Source organism: Tursiops truncatus, chromosome 10 (genome assembly GCF_011762595.2).
Source record: "Tursiops truncatus isolate mTurTru1 chromosome 10, mTurTru1.mat.Y, whole genome shotgun sequence".
NCBI classification, from domain to species: Eukaryota; Metazoa; Chordata; class Mammalia; order Artiodactyla; family Delphinidae; genus Tursiops; species Tursiops truncatus.
This window is the reverse complement of record NC_047043.1, coordinates 84,878,264-84,896,505: the sequence shown is the minus strand read 5'-3', so window position 1 is coordinate 84,896,505 and position 18,242 is coordinate 84,878,264. Positions and strand designations below refer to the sequence as shown.

Below are 18,242 nucleotides of genomic sequence, written 5' to 3'. Positions count from 1 at the left end.
TGCATGTGACTCTGGGATCATTTTTCCTACTCTCTCACCTCCTTAAAATCATGTGCTGTGCTTTTATTTAATTATTTTTTGCTAAAAAATAATTCATATTCACCGTAGAAAATGAAGGAAATATAGCGTTGACACAGAAACCAGACTCAAAAAAATACTGGGGATCCAGCCCCCGCAAGATAACTGCCATGAATATCTTTGGTATATTTCCTTCTAGTCTTTTCTCAATGTACATGAATACAGGGGTTTTTTTCTCCACAAAAATCAAGATGGCACTGTTCGTGCTGTTTTTGACCTGCTCTTTTCAGTTCAGAATGCATTTTAAAGTAAAAAGTTAACAATAATTTTTTTATGCCATTAAATAATCTATAACAGTGGTTTTCACACTGGGTCCAACAAAAACCTCAAGGTTCTTAGGCAGTACCTAGTGGTTACCTAAGGTAGGGGGAGAGAATGGGGGGGCTGGCGGGGGAGGCCCCAGCACCCTGTTTTAGTCACAGCAGTGCCACTTGCATCTGGTGGTAACTGGAGGAGCCAGGTAGGGATTCCATCACAAAAAGATTTGGAGGCTTAAAAAACTTTTGCCCTAAGTCATTATAAAAAAATTGTTTTAAACCCTAGTTTCTTTCCTTCTTTTAAAAAAATTTAAATGGAAATGACCCTTTACAAATTATAAAACACATATCTGCTACTAGTTTTTAAAAACCCAAGTTTTATTGTGTATTAAAAAAATAGACAAATGCTATATGTTTTTCGTAAAAAATCAAATACAGATTTGGCGAAAAACCCATCCTCATTTACTCCCACCCCCAAACACCCAAGGAGCCCAGCACTACCCCACTGCCCTACTTCAGAGCGCTCTGTTCCCAAAGGATACCGAGTGAAGATGCATGTCTCATTCCAGACTCTTCTCTGCATATGGATTGCCTTGGATTGAGGACCACAGAAGCCAAGCCTGAGACTAGGATTTGAGCACAAGTGATTTATTTGAGGGGTAAGGTGATCAACTCTCCTGTTTTGTCTGGGGCTGGGAGGTTTCCCAGTGATGTCACCCTGTAATGGGAGGGATGCCAGGAAGCACTGATAGAGGGGTGAGGCCATGACATGGGAAGGGAGGGCAGCTGACAAGGAACAGGTTAGCCCTGGGGACAGCTGGGGCTCCGGAAGGTTTAGGACTTCTGGGCAGTGCTGTAGAACGCCCCTCATATTGACCCCGCTTGCAGAGCTTTTATCCACCAACAGGGGTCCCTCACTGGTGGATACTGAGGGTACCACCTCTCTGACTCCAGGCCTGACCACCTCCTGCAACCCAGTAAAAGCCCAGGGCAGAGAGACACAGCAGCAGGAAGGCCAAGCAGTAGGGGCAGAGCACCAGAGCATCGGCTATGGGAATACTGCTGTACACACATTTTCTAAAAGTAAAAGGAGGATCAGTCCATTCTTGCTTTACCGGCACCTCGATTTATGTAAGGTGTCGAAAGGAAAGCCATTAGAAGGCTGCACCTCTAACACTGCAGGCCCCTCAAAGAATCAGGGTTGGAACTGCCCTTCAGTTAAAGATAGCACAAGACTTGTCATGTAAATGACCAGCAGTAGAACCAGATAAAATAATAAATAAATAAATCATAAATCAAAATACCTCAGATGAGTTCTCTGCTGGATTCAGCTCAAATCTGCCGCTGCTGAACCGTTAGAAGAAATTAACAAGGAACAAGGCGATTCCATTTTCCAGCGCTGAGGTCCGCCCAGCTCCCGCAGGCGCATGTGCTAATCCCGGGTACCGACAGCTGCTGCGCCAGCCCTCGCTGGCCCTTCTGATGCGGCAGGAATGCCCCGCTGCACATCATGAGGTGTGTGCAGCCGCACGCAGCGTGTGCCTTCTCCCTCCGCGCTCAGCAGCTTTTTGACTGCTCTTTCTAAACAACGGAGCGAGGAATAAGTTCCTTCTCTCACCGTGTCTCCATGGTTATTTGACACGTGGTTGTATTTTGGAGTTCTTGGCACCGCCAGCAGTGGGTTTGGCTATGACATTTCTGTCTGTGGAGGAAACAGAGGGATGGAATTATTCTCCTGGAGAGCCTCACGCTGTTTCCTAAAACAATTTGCGAGGGGCAACCCCACTCCTGATGGATCATATTGGATGTTGCTAAAAATCTGAACATTGGTTGGCTTTTTGATGATAAAGAATCATTGTTGGTCTTTTTTTTTAAGTTGTGATAACGGTAATGTGTTTTTTAAAAAAAGCGTTCCAGATCTTTGGAAGCACACGCTGATATTTACAAATGGAATATGATCCCTGAGATTTGCTTCAAAATACATGGGTAGGGATGGATGAAGCCAGATGGGCCATGAGTTGAGGATGGTGTATGCATGGGTGTTCTAAGTCCTGTTCCATCCACTTTTGTATATGTTTGAAATTGTCCACAGTGCAAAAATTTTTGTTTAAAAAAAAAAAAAAAAGGATGGCAGCTAAGAACCAAATCTGCTTTTCTTTATTTTCAAAGGTCACGATAAGGCTCCACAGAACGGATGTGGCTGCAGGATAAACTGAGTTGTTGCAGGAAAGTTAGATGCCAGAGAATTCTAACCTGGAGAGAGGGATGCTGGAGGGAGTGAGGGGTGTGTGTGTCGGGGGAAGGGCATTGCAGGGCAGCTTATAGGGTTTCAACCAGAACTGTCCACCTCTGACTGAGCAGGGTGGAATTTTGAAATACCACACCCAAACCCCAAACTCCCCAATTTGGGGGAAGTCAGATAATTTGCCTATATTGCCTAGGGAAAGAAGGGGTGCTACAGAATGCAGGGAATAATTTCCCAAGCTACTGTCCAAGCATTAAAAAAAAAGACTTGATTAGTAAGAGTCATTGTTTTCCTCCCTCCCCCCCCAATAAGGACAGTTAACTTCAGTTAAGCCTTTATGGTGTGCCAGGCACTGTTTCCAAGTATTCTACAAGTATTCTTTCTCTTTTTAAAAATCCTGTATCAATCCTGTGAGACCATTGGTTTTACAGAAAAGGAAACTGAGGCACAAGCCAGTTAAGTAACTTTCCCAGAGTCACAAAACTAATCTGACTCCAGAGCCTGGGTACCTAGTCATTCTAGGGACAGATGAGGGGAGAGCCCAGGGTTCCTATGCCCAGCTTAGCGTGGGACCAACTGGCTAATGATGGTCAATCGGGCGTTTAGGTAGAAAGGGTCTGAGAAAGTCTCAGGTGACAGGTGAAACACAGATAGGGTATGGAAGCCTCAGGGAGACTCTGCCCACCTCTGCCTCTCACACCTTGGCACTCCTGAGGGCCCCAGAGCTTGGACTCAGCCTGGGAGAGAGTCAGAGAAATTCCTACATGAGAGTCATTTTGTTTCTGTCACTTCCAGGATCAGGGACCTGACAAAGAAATGAACTTTGGATGTCAAGAAAATGGAGGAATATTCCTCCGTGGTTGAACTTGCGGCCTGTAATTCTACATGCATTGCACTGTGGTCCGGTTCTGGCTATTGTGATTAAATGAGGCATTCTGAAGAAATCAGGGTCCCAGTTAAAATATTCGAGTTTTAAGTCACAGTACCCGGGATTTGAACCCTAACCCTATCATTTAGTTGTTATGTGGCCTCAGTGTGAGCCTCAATTTCTTATCAGCAAAACAGGCGTGAGAATAGCAACCATACGAACCATAGTAATCGTACTAACAGCACCCGCCACGCGGGGTGTGTAACGATGAGATGAGCGAAACGTGCAAAATGCCCTGGGCAGTGCCTGGCGCAGGGTCGCTCCTCAGTCCACTGTAACCTATTTTTTCAAATGTCTCCATTCATTGGCGAGACAAATAAGAAATGGCTTTATTGTTTCCAATAATTGTCCCCAATCCAGCCATGTGACATTTTCCATCAGGAAACGCATCCTTAGAAGTCCAGCTGGATTCTACAATGTACCAGTTCCCTTACTAAAGCCATCAGTTTTGCTTCTTTACGCTGTATCCTGTTCATTTGAAAACTTCAATCTGGTTTTGGATTGAAAGGCCTTTTCCTGCTCTTGCCCTGGGTCAGGCCTGAACTATGATTCTAAGGGTCTGGAGGGGGAAGGAGGAAGGAGAGGAGGCACCGCCAAGCCTCCTGCCTTTCCTGATGAGTTCACAGACTGCTCTCCCATTGGCCAGTGCTGTTGCTGCCCCAGGGTTCTGTAGGCTGCCTGCCCTTGGCCTTACGACGGGCTCGTCTCCCAGCACCTCACGGAGTGCTGCGGCTTCCTTCCTGGATCTGGCCACAGCTGACTCTGCCATCATCCTCTGCGTGTAGGGTCCTTGCTCATCCACCTTCTGTGGCCAACTTTAGGGCCTCTGGGCACATATGAAATCCAGCTCCTGTACCTCTCAAGAACTAGGGACTTAGAGTGGGGTGCTCTGGGCCCTCTCTTACTCTTGGACTCCACCAGGGCATCCTACCCCAATTCTATCATCCCCTTTCTGGTGACAAAAACAAATGTCAGCGGGGCTTCCAATCAGCAAGTGGAATTCCACTGTGTTATGCCTGCAGGTGCCCCCAGTCACAAGGGTGTAGACCCTCTGGACCTCCCTTTCCTGGCTTTGGATGTGGGAACACACTTCCTCACCAAGGGAGCAAAAGAAAAGAAAAGGGCCTCTCTTGAAAAATGCTGCACTGCCACTAAAGGTGGCTTCCCCTCTCCACAGTCATGATGGGGGTGACGGTGATGGAAGTGATGGTGCAGACACAATGGTTTTGAGCTTTGCGTTCAAGTTTAACGCACTTTGCATCTCTTTTCCCCATTCCTAGAACTCATTTCTATGTGTTCCCCTTTGAGCCTTCATTTTTCCTAATGACATCTGTGGGAAAACCCTTTCTTTAAAGTTTAGACTCACCCAATTCAGGATTCTTTCATTTCTTTTCCTCCTCTGTGTTGTTCAAAGACTGAGAGGTTTAAATACTATCATGGCATTGACTGGGGACAAGTGGGAGCCGATTTCTGTTCTATGCCCTCATCCTCTGAAACGCATAATGCTTCTGGAGGGTTGCTTATGAATCACCAGTGCCCTCATGGATCACCAGGGAGTTCCATTGGTTCTGTGAACCAGTGGCCATGTCTGTTCTTGTTTGACTTCATTCGATCCCATCCTTCCTTTAACAACTGTATTCTCCTGGCTTCTGTGATCCCAGAGACTCTCTGGGTTTTCCTTCCATCTCACTAGCTGTTCCTTCTCTGCCTGTGTGACCGAATCCCACCCTCCTCTCATCTCCAAATGTCAAGTGCCGTGAGGCTCAATCCAGAGCCCCCTTTTCTTATCCGTTTAAACATTCTCTTTAGATCCGTGGCTTCAGATACCGTGCTTTTCCCAGGACTTCCAAAGGCCTCCTGGAGTGACCTCGCCTTAGAATGCCACACCCTTGTAGTCGACTGTCCATGTGACATTTCTACTTGCCATGGTTAAGAAAACTCTTGTTGTCTTTTCTCCAGACCTGCTCCTATACCCCAGTCTTCTCCATCTCAGTGGACCGTGGACCATCAACTGAGTTCCCAAAGCCAAAGATCGAGCATTGGTCCTCCGCAGTCCCAGTGTACTCCATCTAGCAACAGTTTTTGACTCTATCTCCAAAACACAGCATCAGTCAGTTCCCTGAATTTCCACTGCTCCCATCTTGGTCCAGTTTGCTATCATCTCTTCCCAGCCTTCCCACAGTGGCCACGTAACTGATACCTCCTTGCTTCTCTTATTCTCCCCACCCCACTATTCATTCATCACACAACAGCCAGCATAAGCTTAAAAATATACATAAATCATCAGATCATGTTATGCCTCTTCTGATGGTTCCCGATCACACTTTCAATGAAATCCCGACTGCTTACCTAGCTTACAGACCCTGCCTGATCTGGCCCTTGACGGAGAATGACCTCCAGCTTTATTCTCTACCATCCCTTTGCCCCACTTAACTGCAGTCACTTTGGCTGCTTTAATCATCTATTGCTGCAAATCCAACCACCCTGGAACTTAGTGTCTTGAAAACAGCAACCATGGGTTACTCTCACAATTCTGTGGATTAGCTGGGCTCGGCTGGGAGGCTCATCTCTGTTCGTCTGTGGTTTCAGCTGGGCTGACTCATGTGGCTGCATTTAGCTGGGATTCCTCCTGGGGCTGGAACTCCTCTCTCACATGACTGGCTCCTCAGCTGGGGGCCAGCCGAGCATCTATTTTTTTCCACGTGGTCCCTCCAGCAGTGTAGCTAGATCCCTATACACGTTGGCCCGGGGCTTCTTCAAGAGAGTGAAATAGGAAATAGCCAGAATCCTAGACCCAGAACCAAAACACAGCCACTCTGTTCACATTCGGCTGGTCAGAGCAAGTCACGAGTTGCACCCAGATTGAAAGGGAGGAAAGTTGACAAAGAATTTGTGGCCATCTTGAATCCACAGCCCTGACCCTCTTCCTGTTACTTGCGCGTGACCAGCTCGTTCGTCCCTGGGGGCCTCTGTGCCTGCCCTCCCCTCCGTGTGGAGTGTCCTTCTCCCTGATCTCGGGACAGCTGGCACCTTCTTGTCATTCAAATCTCACCTCATATGCCAGCTGTTAAGAGGTGACCATCCAGTGAAAGAAGCCACCAGTCACTATTACGTTACACTTTGAACATTTTCTGCAGAGAATTATCACTCCCTGACTTTGTCGGTTTGTTTAACGATTTACTTTCACTTGTGTCTTTGCACAGCAGTGAAAGCCCCGTGAAGGCAGGAACCTGGCTGATCGGTTCACTCTGTATCTTTAGTTGCTGGAACACAGAGGAGGCAAAAGCCCCCAGTCAATACATGTTGAATAAATGAATGCAAGTGGTCTCTCGACCCTTGGAGGAGAAGAATGCATCCTCTGGAATCACATGGGCCTGGATTTTGCCCCTTGCTCGCTGTGTGACCATCGGAGAAGTTACCTAACTTCTCTGTGCTTCAGTCTCTAAAATGGGATGAGAGTTAAGAGAACCCACCTCAGCTTCATGGGGAGTTGTAAAGACAGATGACAATGATCAGACTTATCAAGGGGCCTGGCACTCGGAAAGCCCTCGTTATTATTTTAATGTTAACTCTAATCCGCTCCCTCCTCCTTACTTCTTTTTCCTGAGCTTCAAAACCAGGAGAGAAAAATCCCATGTAACTGTAGAAGGTGGGAATCACATTTCATTGTGATCCTTAAAATGCTCTCCCTTGGCTGCTCGCTGGCTCCAGCCAAGAGGAGGTCGTCATCCTGTGTCCACTGCCTTCCGGTGGTGAAGAGCAGGCTGGTCAAGGTCAGGGAAGGGCTGGAAGGTCCACTCTCTGCTTTTTTTTTTTTTTAAATTTATTTATTTTTGGCTGCGTTGGGTCTTTGTTGCTGCGTGCGGCCTTTCTCTACTTGTGGCGAGCGGGGGCTACTCTTCGTTGCCGTGTGTGGGCTTCTCACTGCGGTGGCTTCTCTTATTGCAGAGTATGGGCTCTAGGTGTGCGGGCTTCAGTAGTTGTGGCTCACGGGCTCCAGAGCGCAGGCTCAGTAGTTGTGGCGCACGGGCTTAGCTGCTCTGTGACATGTGGGATCTTCCCAGACCAGGGATCGAACCCATGTCCCTTGCATTGGCAGGCGGATTCTTAACCACTGCGCCACCAGGGAAGTCCCCCACTCTCTGATTTTTACTGGAACCTTGAGCTCCTGCTGCAAGGGCCACCAGACCTCTGAGGAGCTCCTTTCAGATCTGAACCCGCTGAAAGCTGCCCTGGACCCTGGCTTCCTAATTTTCATTAAACGGTTTGGTCCGTCCCAATTAGAACCTTTTGAAACCACTGTACTCAATTTACTACCTAATTACTCTTACCTTGTTTGTTTAATGAAGCTTACATAATGATTCTGGTGATTTTTATGAAACCTTGGGTGGAGATTTTACTTTTCACTTTATAATTTGTGATTTTTATATTCACGTTTTATAACCTTGGGTTCTTAATCATAAAGTCATAAGGAGCTTAATTGATTTGAAACTAACCATGCCCTGAAGTGTGTACGTGTCAAATTGATTCAAATCGATCCAGCGAGTTTAAATAAAGCTTAGGCCAAGAACGTGATGGTACCTGATGGAAATTTTCCTAAAGCACTTGGGTGACTCAACTGTGCCGCCGTCTCCACACAGTAAATTATTGAATAAATACGTTTGGTTTTTTTGCATTTATCACGGTCTGAAAAGACAGGAGTTTTTTTTTAAAGCCTAGGAAAAGTTAGACAAGTGTAAAATGTTCTATTTTGGGTTCTTTCTGGAAAGCTGTGGCGAGTTCACATTTTGAGGGCCTGCTGGTTTGGAATATACAGATACTAACATGTTTTGTTTCAGAGCATGACAGTCAACATCACCCTCTCAAGTTGAAAATGGTTGGAAATTCAGGACTGATGACAGAAGCAATGGAAAAACACAAGAGTCATTGAGATGAGTTTACTTAAAAAAAATTTTTTTTTTCTTAAGGAATGACCCATACAGGCATCTTCCCATGGAGAACTTTCTCTGAGTAAATGAACTCACAGGAGAAATCCTCAGTTTTCTAGAACAGAGTGAGTTCCATGAGGCATTTCTGCCAAATGACAAGTCAGTTTAGTTCTAATTGGCCCTAATGGGCACCCCTTCCCTCCCAGAGGCTACATTCTCTTACCCGCCACCCAGCAGTCCTCACAAAGGTGTGAAATCTTTTGCTGGCTTTGAAAAATATGGGACATAATTTCCCAGTGGGTCCCTGTAAACCCAGTGAACCTGATGGCTGGGCACAGGGAGAGGAGCCTGGCTCCGGGAAAGATGCAATTCCCAGGGCTCCGCTTCCTGTGGTCACGGCAGCGAACAGTCACACCGAATTTCCCTGTCACTGATCTCTCTAAAAGCATTTTCTTCTGTAAGCGGTTCTGATGGCTCCCGACTTGCTTTCACATCTCCACTTCTTGTTTCTTGCAAGTCAGTCATTTTGCTTTACTCTCTCTTTTCAAGAATCTTTGGCAAAACGCTTCTTGGGCTCGGCTGTCTGCAGACAGTCTCTTATGCCGCGGGCTCCCTGCCACTACGGTGCTCAGCGGGGACGTCGCATGGCTTCCTAATGGGCCTCCCTGCCCTGGTCTTGTGTTGCAGACCATGCTTCTCGCTGCATGCCCCTCGGGGCCAGCACCACTGTCTGCTTTAGTCACCCCTCTGTGCCCAGGGCTGAGCGTTTGACAGAAAGAATTCGCTCAATTAAGAACTTCTTCATCTTTTCTACAAAATGCACAAAACCTAGGTGATAACTCAAAAGATTTTTACCTACTCAATCCCCCCCCCCCGCATCAAGATACTGAACATTTCCAGCCGCCCCAGCAGGCTCCCTCACGCCCTCTCTGTCACACCCCTAGCCCTATTCATTCTGGAAGTAAACACACCACTGTGACTTTTATCACTGAACATTGATTTTTGGCCTCTCTTGACCTTCATCTATGGAATTGTTCAGTGTTATGGTCATGAAAGTACATCTCTCTGATCTCTGACTGTGGGGATTGACCTACAGCTGATTCTGCTGGGCTCTGAAATCCATCATCACCGTGTCCGTGGGAGGACACGCTTCCCACAGGCTGCTCCAGCCTTTGACTGGGTGTGGAAGGGACATGAGTGCAGCCCATTCCTGGAAGATAGGCAACTCCACTGACCGGCAACTTTGGCTCAAGGACTGCCCATCAGTTTTGCTGAGCTTCTTTAGAACTGCATGGTGGTCTAAGATGTTTCCGTCTCACCAATATTCCTCCTTGCATACCTTCCTTCATCCCCTCTCTCCTTCACAAGGGGCAGATCTGCATCATAGTCTGATGGTTCCCAGCCTCTCCAGGCTCCCTCCCCATTTTCCCAGAGGTGTTTCCCTTAAGCATCTCTTGGACACTTAATCTTGGCACCTCCTTCTTGGATGACCCAGACAAATGTCCACCCTTCTCTGGAGGCTTCTTTTCCTCATCACGAAGTCTGGATTTTCATCCACGTTGTTGCATGCAGCAGCAAGGTGTCCCTTTTCTTTATTGCTGTGTACTGTTCCACAGTATGAGGACACCTGTAAATTATTTTGCTTTTCTAGACTTGATGGGCATTTGGATTGCTACCTATTTTGGGCCATTATGAGTAAAACTGCTATGAGTATGCCTGGGCTTGTCTTTCGGAGGACACATGCAAGTATTTCTCTTGGGTGTGTCGTATGTCATGAAATTGCTGGGTTTGTAGGGTACCGGATGTTTAGTCTTTGTAGACACTTCAGAACAGTTTTGCAAAGTGAGTCTACCAGTTTACTTTCCCGTGCTTATAAAGTATTTACTGAAGGAACGAACTCAGGCCAGAAGGGTCTTTTTTAGAACTTAACTTTATCCCAGGCACTCCCCTGATTCAACACACACACACGGCTTTCCATGGTGTCCCCTTATTACAGATAATGTCCAAATCTAAAGTTACAAGCTGTGCAAGGCCCTGCGTGTTCTAGCCCTCGTGTGGTTCTCCAGTCTCATTGCTCACCACAGCCAGCAGCCAACACTCACCACCAGCACCAGCACCAGCAACATATACTCCACGTACACTGAGTCTCTCATCTTCAGATTATGCTGCAGTCTTTCTCTTCTCCAGGTTTTTGCACATATTGGACCCTCTGTCTTGAACAGCTCATTTTTCATAATTATTTTCCTGCTTTGCCTAGTGTATGAGTTAGAAATGCTTTTGATTGCAAGCAATGAAAAAAAATGGATGCAGATGGGCTCAAATAGTGGCTTTTTTTTTTTTTTTCACATAACAAGAAATATAGAGGTGGGTAGCAGCTAGCATTGCTTCAGCAGCATGATGACAACAGGGCTGGTTCTGTGTTGCCTCATGGTCATAAGATGGCTACCACAGCTCCAGGCGTTACATCCTTCCTTTCCCATAAGAAGAATGGGAAAGGGCTAAACAAGCCATTTCTGTCTCTTTCATGAAGAAAGTAAAACTTTTTCCCAGAAAAACCTCCAGCAGACTTATGTTGGTGTCACATTGGCCAAACTTGGTCTCATAGACCCCTCTAGCTTCAAGGGATGCTGGGAAGCTTCTCATTCAAGCTTCCATAGTGGAGAACAATAAAAGTGGGAAAGGGTTTGGAAATGGCTATGGAATGATTCAACCCTCAGTGTCCTTTTCATTAAGCCAACTCTGACTCACCCTTCTGGTCTCAGTCCAGCTGTCCCTTCCTCTCAGAAGACTCCCTTGATGCCTCACCTTTTTAGGACTAATTAAATGTTTCACCATCGTATTGATCTTTTACGTTTTCCCCAGTCTTGCATTTATTTGCTGAACCTCACCTTGAGGTATATGTGAAATCAAGTTCTTCAAGAAAAAAACATGAAATTATATACAAGCATGATAAAATACGTATATATACGATCCCACCCAAAGCCTCCTCACCTCAGTCAGCATTTTTCCTGTTTTATGATCAAGTTCATATGCAACCACAAAGCCAACACGGCTTCCTGCAGGGGGAGCCCCCAACACTTCCTCCCATTGAATAAACTCCCAGGAAAGTGTTGATAAACTTGTCTCAGCACGTGTACCCACTAAATAGCTGCCATTCCTGGCTGGAGACTCTCAGCCTTTTGTTTCGTTGCTATTTGAAAGCTTAAAATCCCCCCTTTTAGGGGTAATCTAGTTTAACAGGGAAGACCTTGGACTCTGGACCTAGAATGTCAGGGCTCAAATCCTGACTCTGAATTTACCGAATACATATACGGCTTAGGGCAAGTCACTCAACTTCCCTGGGCCTCAGTTTCTTCATCTATAAAATGGGAATATTAACAGCACTTAGCTGCTAGGGTTGCTGTGAGGATGAAATGAATTAATCCTTGAAAACCCTGTCACACAACAGGCACTGAGGCCACAGTGGCTGTCCTTATTCCCTCTGAGCCGTGTTTCCATCTGCTGTCCCCACCGGCCCCCTCTCCTCTCTCCTTTAAACTCGGCGAAATGCCTAATCCAATCACTGCCTAAATCAGTGACTATTACGTTTCCTCAGAGCATTTGCAGTCATGTGCGGGAGCTCAAACAAGCAGCCCAGGAACCAGAGGACAGCAGCCGAGGCGGAGGGCGTGCTTGCTGCGTGCCTTGTGTGTATCAGCTGGCCGCTTGCTCACACTGGTCATCTCATTTTCCCCCTTCTGTACATAAGGAATCTGAGTCTTGGAGTGCTTTGTAAATGTAGAGTGTCCCAGCAGGCGATTAAACGCAGGGGTGTCTCATTTAAAGCCAGGGCTCAAATGGCTGGTTTTATGACTTAGGGTGGGGGCTGGACAGCGCAGAGAGGCACCAGGTGCCCTGGAGTTCAGAGGTGGGAGAAGTCCCAACCAACCTGGGGGCTTCCAAAAAGCTTTGCTGGACACCTGAGACACACGTTGGAGGGTGGGGAAGATTCTTGTCAGGCAGCTGGGAGAAAGGTTAGGAGTAGCGAGAAAGGCTTTTTAGATGAATGGCACAGCAAGAGCAAAGACATAAATTCCAGAAATGCAGGATATTTTGAGGGAAATAATGGTTGGGGGTACAGACTCTGGCAGTGGCAAAACCTTGGTTCAAATCCCAGCTCTGCTACTTCCTCCGTTTGACCTTGGTTAAGTTGCTTAACCTCTCTGTGCCTCAGTCACCCCATTTGTAAAATGAGAACAATAAGAGCACCTCCCCTGAAGCGGTTTGGGAGGATGAAATGAGCGGACGCTTGGGGTCTCCTACAGTGTAAACGTCCAGTCAGTGTTACCTGAGTTCAGTACCCCAGCCAGGCGGGGGGGTCAGCAGTGTCACCTGCTCTCAGATTAGGGTGAGAAGAACAGAGGAAACGGCTTCTGAGGTTTCTCTGTGCTTGAGGTAAAAAAGTTGGAAGCACTTGTTCCCCTTGATTTCCTCTCACAGCAAGTGACAGCGTCAATCACACTGTGGATGTGGAGTCTCTTTCAGCAACTTGCCCGCATCAGCAAAATGCAGATAGAAACATGACCATGAAAGAGAGAGAGAGAGAGAGAGAGAGAGAGAGAGAGAGAGAGAGAGAGAGAGAGAGAGGAGCTCATCTAAGTACCTGATTGCAAATATTTAGCTCCAGCAGATATTTAAGGCCCTTTTGTCAGGGAGAAACTTGGAGGTTGCTTTCTGGGAGAAATCATACACACTGAATGTCCCAGTACCTTTTCTGAGTCACTAACAAGACCCCAAAGTCAGCCCCATAGAGGAGGGGAAATCAGAAGAAAAGAAAGAGAGGTGATTAAAAAAAAAAAAACCTTTCACATTTCCTTCTCTGATGAGTCAGCTGGCACATGGTCAACAAACAGTTTTGAGGGACCTGAGACATCTCAGGCCATCCTTCACGGCTAGCTTTATGTTCGGAAAAGTCAGTGCGGAATTTCACTGGCTTCCCTGCCCTTCCCTTGCTCACGCTCCCATTTCCCCTTAAGAGATCTAAGGAGAATTTAATCCATATGGTTTTGATTCCCTCACTCATCAAAATGCAGTTTTCCAAGAGGCATTTGATCTCCAAGATATTATGTGACTATCTTTTTGTATTTTATTTTTTCCCCTTAGAAAAAAAGAGCCGATGGTTTGCCAAAAGTAAATGAACTCCAAACCCTTGGGGTCTGAACTGGGTTCAAGCATAAGTTCCAGGGAAGCCAAAGGGGATGTTGCTTGGTCAGAGACCTCAAATATTCTCTTCAGGAGCCAGGTGAATCCAAGCAAAGTGGGGGAGGACTGTTTTTGCTTTTCTTTCTCCTGTGCTTGTGTGCTGCCCCCTATTCTATCCTAATAACTGAATAATAGTTGATATATTAAATCGTTCCTGAGTGCCAGGCACTGTGCTGAGTGGTTTAGAACGCTCTAATTGAGACTATATAATCATCCTTTGAGGGGTGTGCTCCCCCCACTTCTTCCTTTCTTTCCTTCCTCCCTTCCTTCATTCTTTCAACCATCAAATATTTTTTGAGCGTTTATTATGTGTCAGGCACTCTTCTAGGGTCTGCAGACGCCAAAGTACATCCTTACACCGGGTAGCAGACATTCCAGTTTGGGTGCAATTAAGCAAACGAATAAGATGGTTTCAAGCAGACTCTGTGTGATGAAAAAAATAAAATAGAGGCGGCAGAAGGACTCCTGTTGCACTTGCACGCGTGGTCAGGAAGGACTGAGCGGAGATCGGAGGGACGGCAAGGATGCAGCTGCAAAGATCTGGGAACCCCGGCTGCCCTGCAGAGGGAAGGACAAGGACAAAGTCAAAGTCACAAAGTGGGAACGCGTTTGCACATCCAGGATAACGCAGAAAAGCCGCACGCCGGAGCGGCGGGCGGACTAGGGGGCGGGCGGACTAGGCGGCGGGCGAACTACGTAGTGGTGCGTGCGTGGTGCGTGGTGCGTGGCCGGGGTGGAACGTGCGTCAGGCGCGGAGGGATTCACGGGCCGCCCTGGAAGCTTCTGGAGTTCGGACGGGACAGGACGGAAGCGGTCTTGCGTCTGCACTGTTCTTCTGCGTGCTGGGTTGAGAAGAGATAGGAGGAGCGAAGACGGGAAAGGAGACGACGAAGCTACGCTAACCAGGGGGTACGGGTCCCCCTCCCTTTCCAAACTCAGGAGCCCAGTGGACCAAACAGCTGCTTGCGATGGGGCACGCTCTGCTGGCTCCACCGCTCATTCAGGGCACCTCAGGAACTGAAGAACTCTGGACACCGAGGATGCTCGCACCAGTCTACGGAGGCTCAGACCCACAGCAGGTAAGTGGGAGAGAGGCGGTTGGATTCTGGCACATTTGCGCAGGTGAGCTCGATGGAGGTGGCATGTGCGGAACGAAGGGAAGGAGGTACCAACGCACCCGGTTGAGGCTTGAACACGCGGGCAGATCAGTGCGTGGTCATCTCTTCGTTTTACAGATGAGCAGACGAGGCCCAGAGCAGTTGAATCAGCCGCCTGAGATCCTCTAGTAAGGGGCGGAGTGAGAAGCAAGCCCAGGCCTTTCTGCCTCTCAGATCGGATCTCTCAAGGGCGCTTTCACAGCTCAACAGTTTGCCCTTAACCACCGGTTTGCACTCGTGAGGACAAACCGGCCACATTTCCCGGGATCTCACGGTGACTTCTTCGGCCCTTCTGGGTCTACTTTCCCTGCCTGACGGTGTAGCTCCCGCACGAGAATCCATAGACCAGGAACATTCTCTTTATTTTGGGTTTTTTCTGTCTTAAAACAAGCAGAATAAGCATACCATTGCTTTTCCCTTTACCTATTTGATTTGATTTTTGACAGTTTGCTCATGCCTAGTCTATACTCAGTAGGAGTTTGCTAAACACTGCTTTTGGGTTTTTTTTTTTGGTATATGTTAATCCCAAACTCCTAATTTCTCTCCTCCACCCCTCGCCCCTTTGGTAACCATAAATTTGTTTTCTATGTCTGTGGGTCTGTTTCTGTTTTGTATATAAACTCATTTGTATCAATTTTTTTTTTTTAGATTCCACATAGAAGCGATATCACATGATATTTGTCTTGTCTGACTCACTTCACTTAGTATAATAATCTCTAGGTCCATCCATATCGCTGCAAATGGCATTATTTCATTCTTTACCAAGCACTGTTGATTGACTAAATGCCCAAAGGAGTGTTGCACATTTTATCTGGTGGTCAAGAACTGTAGAAAGCTTTCATTCACTCATTCATTCACCCACCGTTTCTGAGCACCATTTCAGATGTTACGCTGCGTGTTAGGCGCTCAGAGTGAAGAAAAGCTGATCTCTGCTTTCCAACAGTTTCTAATCTGGTTAGGGGTGAGCGTGTGTGAGTGTGTGTGAGTGAGTGTAGAATAGGAGGGACTGGTGTGTAAACCAATCATTTTGATGCACGAAAAAGGAGCACTCGAATGAAGATAATGCATGTACAAAATGTTGTAAGTCCCTGGAAGAGGGGAATGGTAGCTCTTGGGGAAGTTGGGGAGTCTTGTTAGCGATGGCTTCAGGGAGAAGGCAAGGTTCCAGCTCAGATCTGAGGGCCAGGGGGAGGAATTCTCCGGGAACTGAGTGGAAAGCTGAAGGTGGTTGTGTTGGCAGGCATGTATTCCACCCTGTGACCCCTTCCCCTAAGTTAGGAAGAAGGCTGGGATGGGGGGACCACTGGGGGGAGGTGGGGAGAGGAGGTTAGGGACGCATCCCTGAATCCCGCTGTGGCTTGGACATCTCTAGGACTTCCGCCGCCAGTTTCTGGGCTGAAGAAGTTCCCTGGTGCGTCTTTCTGGTGATGGTATTGCTAACTGTGGTGGAGAGGGGTTGCTTTCCCCACCCCGCATCCTTTCCCTTTTCTTTGATCAGCAGCCCTGATGCTTCTATGAGATCATCCTTGGCCCAGCCTCAGTCCACATGTTGTAGGAGAGGTCACCCCCACCCTGGCTGATTGGAATACAACATTTCCTTGGCCGTAGTGACCACAGGATCCATGCCATGCCAGTCAGGGCCAGAGAGACTCAGTTCTCCTATTTTCATCTGAATTACTGAAGAAGTGGAATTTTGCTCTCCTGCTGGATTAGATGCTGGAAGAGGGTGGTCTGAGGAGCTGTTGGTAGCCACTTCGCAGCTCCATGGAGTCAACACCAAGGAGCAGAATCTGGCGCCGAGAAGGGAGCTGGTTCTTGGTGACATCCTTTGAGCCCTGGATCAGTCAGTGCCTGAAGCCTCGCTTATTCTAGGGCATGAGCCAATAGCTTTCCTTTTTAGCTTTAGCCAGTTTGAGCTGGATTTCCTGTAACTTGTACCCACAGAATCCCAACTAATACTATGGCCAATAACACTATGATATGTCACGTCTCCAGAAAACCCTTTTCTTTCTTCCCAAGAAACTTTGGTCTTGGGATACAAAGGAGGAATAAAAGAATTTGGGGCATAATGGCCAGGAATGCACCTGGGAGGGGCAGAACACGTTTGCCCCTGATTTTCAGTTATCTGTGCTGTTCCCGCTAATGTCAACCACTTTTGTGTCCCTGAATGGAAGGATTTACTGCAGTGGTGTGTTTCACTGGAAAGAGTTTTATAATTTCAGTACAAATGCTTGTTGGTGGTGGTGTGGGCTTTTTGTGGTCTTGTTTTTTACAAATCATAAGCAATGGTTTAAGTAGTTACTGAATTAGAGACAATTCTGATTTTAAAGGATTCTAGAAGTCACCTGGCTCAACATCGTTAAGTCTCTGCTTCTTCAACAGTAAAACAGAGGTAATCAGAGTGTGCCTCTCATAGGGGCATGAGCTGTCATGTCTGTTAAGCACTGACATAGATGCGCATATACTTTAATAGGAATACTACCTTATTTTAAATAGCTTAAGTAACAAGAGTTCAACATCTCATCCTAGAGAATCCAAGTTGTACATCTTTACAAAATTAGTTGTTTCAAATGTGTAAATGGTTTCTCTTTGGGCCTCAGTTTCCTCGTGTGTGTAAGGAGGGTGATAATAGTATTTACCTCATAGGATAGTTATTGAAGATTAAAAGAATAAGGCCCTGGGCCCCTCCAAGTTCACGCTTCACCCTCCTCTATGTCTAGAAGACTGATCTGAATGGGCTGTGGGCACAGGCTCCACTATTCTCTGGTTTCTGGAAGGTCCACCTCGTGGGAACCATGAGGTTGGAGTGGGAGGAGAATGAGGTTCATGTTCACTCCTGGGGAGGTCTGTGTGAGTGGGCCGTGACTCCTGCCGGGCAGCCCTGTCTACAGGATCTGGTAACCGCTCTGTGTGCTCAAGGCTGCAGGCCCAGGGGGCTGGGGGAGGGGGTGACAGCCCACCCTTTACCCCCCTGGTGCTGCACTCGCCCTGTGGTTTCTCTATATCTTGCCCACATCTTTGGAAACGGTCTTTCTAATAAACTCTCCCCAAAGTTCCTAATTTGAGCATGCCATCTGCAGGCCCTGACTGATTCACTCTGAGGCCAGAGCCGGGACGGAGCCTGGCTCACAGCAGATTCTCCTCATATGTGCTGCTGCTGTTGTTTTGTCGTCTGTGAAGCAAAGAATGAAACATAAGATGGATGTGTGGTCTGACCGTGGATTTCATTGTTTGAGGTCTTCTTAATCAGATGATGTGGTTTTACTCTCATGAGTTAGGAGCGGCCTTGACGAATGACTGGTCCTGCCATCTAAGTGCGGCCGGGAAGCAAGGCATATGGACACAACCTCCAAACCCCAGTCATCATGTTGGACTTTCAGTCCTCTGGTATCCTGACCTCCGTTTATC

The 18,242-nt window shown here is 47.2% G+C and overlaps 1 long non-coding RNA gene across 1 annotated transcript in view; it reads left to right on the top strand.

Moving 5' to 3' along the window:
- Nucleotides 1-994, top strand: part of LOC141275695 (uncharacterized) — a 57,120-nt gene extending 56,126 nt beyond the window's left edge. Inside the window, exon 3 of the long non-coding RNA XR_012323895.1 lies at nt 905-994. This is a non-coding gene — a long non-coding RNA (uncharacterized lncRNA). The remainder of the gene's footprint in view (nt 1-904) is intronic.
- Nucleotides 995-18,242: the final 17,248 nt, after the last annotated feature.